The following is a 4,390-nucleotide window of genomic DNA, read 5'->3' on the forward strand; positions in this document are numbered from 1 at the left end:
CAAGCTGCCAGGTCTGGGACTCAAACTGCAGTCGGCCACGTGGGAGTCCAGCGCCCTTAACCACCATGCCACCTGCTGGCCTCATTATTATAGTGACTTTGAAAGAATTGTTTATCTTGATTATTTTGCCTTGAAGTCCAGTTTGTTAAAGTTTATTTATTCAATGAATGAGAGAGACAGAGACAGCAAGAGAGAGACAAACAGCAGAAACAGGATATCGATGCTATGATCCACCTTCCAGCCTTAGCTAGCCCAGATCAGGGGCACAGGTAGGCCCTGCACAGTCGGGGAGTAGCCGGACACCAGCGGGCAGCCATGCCCTGTGGGTCTGCAGCAGTGCTGTGCTTTGCCACTGCACCACCCTCTGGCCTCTACTTGCCTTGAATTAACACAACTTGGCTTAGTATTTTCTTTGGATTGATTAAATATGCTTCAGCTTTTTCTATCCTTCTGTTTTCAACTGCCTTGTATTTTGCCTTTTAGATGTGACTCTTAGAAAGAGCACACAGCTCTGTACCTTGACAGCTGTGAATAGTGCAACAGTGAACATTGGGGTGTGGATATCTTTATGACAGACTGATTTGCTTTAAAAACATATTCTGTATTGTTCTTCTTTGTTAATGTTAGTACGAATCTAAATATTTCTATGCTTAGTATGAATCTAAGTATTTCTATGGTTCTTTCATTTTATTTATATATGTGAATGTATATATATATATATATGGAAATTAGTATGTCATAAAGACATCTGAACACCAATTTATACATATATATGTATATATATATACACATACACATGTATGCATATATATATATATATATGTAGAGAGAGAGTGTTTATCCTTTTTATTTGTTACTACCCTTGATAATTTAACATTTATATTTAATTTAGCAAATCTAAAGCTAATTAAGTAGCTGCCTTATTTCCAAACCACATTAAGAATATATACACATGTATGTGTGTGTGTGTTATATATATACATGTGGGGTTTTAAAGAGTATCTTTTTCTCCACACCCAGGCCAGTATTTGTTATTTTTTGAATTTTAGATAACAGTCATCCTAATTGTGGTAAGATGGTATCTCATTGTGGTTTTGACTTGCATTTTCCTAATTATAGCTATTTGAGCATTTTTTATATATTTCTTGGCCATTTGTATTGCTTCTTCTGAAAACTCCTTTTTTGAATTTTAGATAACAGCCATCCTAATTGTGGTAAGATGGTATCTCATTGTGGTTTTGACTTGCATTTTCCTAATTATAGCTATTTGAGCATTTTTTATATATTTCTTGGCCATTTGTATTGCTTCTTCTGAAAACTCCTTATTCAAGACATTTGCTTATTTTTAACTGATTTCTGTTTGTTTGTTTTGTTTTGTTTTCTGCTGCCAAGTTGTTTTGAGTTCCTCGTATATTCTGCATATTAATCCATTGTCAGATGTATATATAGTATGTAAATATTTTCTCCTATTCTGTTGGTTGTCTGTTCACTCTGTTGATTATTATTATTGTTATTTTCTGTGCAGAAGACTTTGGGTCTGATGTAGGCTGGAAAGGATGGGAAAAAGAGGATGTTGACTGAGGAAAATAAAATTGCAGATAGAAAGGAGGAATAATTTCTAGTGTTATAAAATACAATGGGGAGAATATAACAGCAGCAACTTGCCCTGTATCTCAAAGTAACTAAAAGGAAGGATTTTGAATGTTCTCAACTCAAATAATAAGTGGTTGAAATGATGGGTATGTTAATTACCCTGTGCAATTTAATCATTAGACAGTGTATTCTTGTACTGAAAAATCATTTTGTACTCCCACAAATATGTACAATTATTAGATGTTAAATTTTTTTAAAGAAAACATGATTACTTTTTAAAAAAATTCCCATCTGAGTATCAAAGTGCTTTATATAGTTTAGCTCATCTATATTAATTTTATTATAGATCTAATCAGGTTTATTTCTATTACTCTCTTTCCATTTACTCTGGGTTTCTTATATTCTGTTTTTCTCCTAATTTTCATTCTCTGGGAGAAGCTTAATTATTTATTTATATACTTTTTTTCCTTAAATTCCAATTTATTTTCTCAACTGCTTGGGAAGTTGTAAAGTTTATTCTTTTTATTTGTTACTACCTTTGAAAATTTAACATTTATACTTAATTTAACAAATCTAAAGCTAATTAAGTAACTACCTTATTTCCAAACTACATTAAGAATTTAGCATCATTTATTCCAACCACTTCACCCTTTTCTTATTTTTTGCATTTGCATTTTGGGCTCTTTTTTTCCCCCATAAATTATTCAGCATTGTTCAGATTCACCTACTTGTTTTGCAGTTTATTTGTAAAGTATTTCATCTTGAATCTTAGTTCTTTCTTCTTCTATTTCCAAAATACTTCTTTTTTTTTTTTTTTTTTTTTTTTTTAAATTGCCAAAAGGCCTGTTTGGCTGCTGGAGACAATTAAGTAGAGAGAGAGAGAGAGAGAGAAAGCATACCCTCACAGGGCATGGTCATACCTCATTCCCCCTCCATCTCTCCATCTCATCAAGATTGAGGAAACACATGCTCACGTACTTGGCTTGTTTTCCAGGCTGCTGAGACCAGGATTTGAACCATGATTGGCAATGTGGGATCTGACTTCCTATGCACCGGAATTAGCTGCTGCACTATGGGCCACCCAAATGCTTGTTGAAATGTGTTTTTAACTTTTTTTTTTAAGTTTCTTCAAGATAAACTTTTTGGTTTTAATTTGATGAGGGTTTTATTTATGTCTCATTCTTATTTAAAAATTTAAAATTCTTAGTTGACAATAATTTTTTTTCTCATGTTTTAAAGATTTTGTTTCATTGGGGGCATAGTTTAATGTGGACTTTGGGAGTTTAATCTTTTGTAGGTAGTTTGATCTTCTTTCCTTGTTTGCCTTTATTATTTTCTTTATGCTTTGGGTTGTATATAGACTCAGATTTATAAAATACAAGGGATCTGCAGGGAGTTCATGGAACTGTGTATTATGAAAATATTATGCATGGTTTCACAGCTTTTTGCCAAAATAAACTTGTACTTCAATCCCATTTTTTTCACAATTTAAAAAATTTCCTGATAGTATAAGTGGATTATTAAAAATTTTATTGATTAGTTATTCTTGTTTTCTTAAAGATGAAGATGTATTTAATTAAATCTGTAAAATGACCAATCATTATTTCTTTGATAATTCATCTTTCTACTCCTTCTCTTTCTGTATACCAATTATTAAAATTTCTCCTTCCTTTCTTTATATCGCCCTACCTCACTTGTGCAATATATTTTACCTTTTTGTGACTTATTTTAGGTAATTTTGAATTTATCTTTCAAATTTCTACTTTTTTACTTTTCTTATATCTTTGTGTACCTGATGTCTTTCTTGACCATTTTAGTTTTACTGATTGTTTATTTATAGAAGTTCTAACTGATTATTTTTAAGTCTATCTGGAATTTTATAATATTTTGTTCTTATATTTTCAATTCAATTTTCTATTTCTTTAATTATTTATAAAAATTTATTTCAACTATTTATCTAAAATATCTTCATTTATTTTGGGTAATCTAATTATACTATTTTTTTCTTCTCTCTTTCACAGTAGTTTCTGTCTCCTGTGTTTTTCACTTTTAAATTTTGCACTTCTATTTGGTGAAAGTTTTTGTATTAAAGTCCTGGGCCAATAGGGTTTTCCTTTACAAATCATTTGTGTTTGCCTTTGGCATTCCTCCCAGTGTTATTACAGCTCAGGACCTTCTTCGCCTTGCTCATTTTATGCCCAATGACATCTAAGTTATGATGAAAGCATAAGCTGGAATCACAGGCCCATTTGTGGGTGGACCAATGATAGTACATCCTCAGGACACCTTTATTTTATCCTCAACTCTAGGGCTGTCCAATTTCCCTTGTTTCCCTTCACCACTGTGCTATTTTTTCTTCCTTGTTCTTTATTTTAGTGAGGCTGAAGCTATCAAGGACCCAGCTTTTCTTAGCAGTTTTAGCCCAAATCCTTGTCTTCCTGGAGCACACCACCATGTCTCTTGTCCCCACAAGTCAGTGAAAAGTAGTCGAGGTTACTAAGATTAGAGCCCATCCCCAGAGCAGGACAGCCTTACTCCTGCCCCACTTAGTTCTGGTCTCTGCTAGGGTATTTTTGGACATTTCTCCTAATGTCCTGTTGGTCTGGCTAGATAGTGAAAGAAATAGTTTTTGCTTTTTTAAATTTATGTATTATATTTATTTATTAATTTACTCATTAAATTCTATAAATAATCTCAGACTGATTAAACCATATATAACTAGAAACAGATGATTATACAATAGTAATGTATTCTGGCTTGGGTATGTTTGTTTCAGTCTATCCTTCACTTAATTGCT

The sequence above is a fragment of the Tupaia chinensis genome, unplaced genomic scaffold, assembly GCF_000334495.1.
Source record: "Tupaia chinensis unplaced genomic scaffold, TupChi_1.0 Scaffold149713_1, whole genome shotgun sequence".
Lineage (NCBI taxonomy): Eukaryota > Metazoa > Chordata > Mammalia > Scandentia > Tupaiidae > Tupaia > Tupaia belangeri.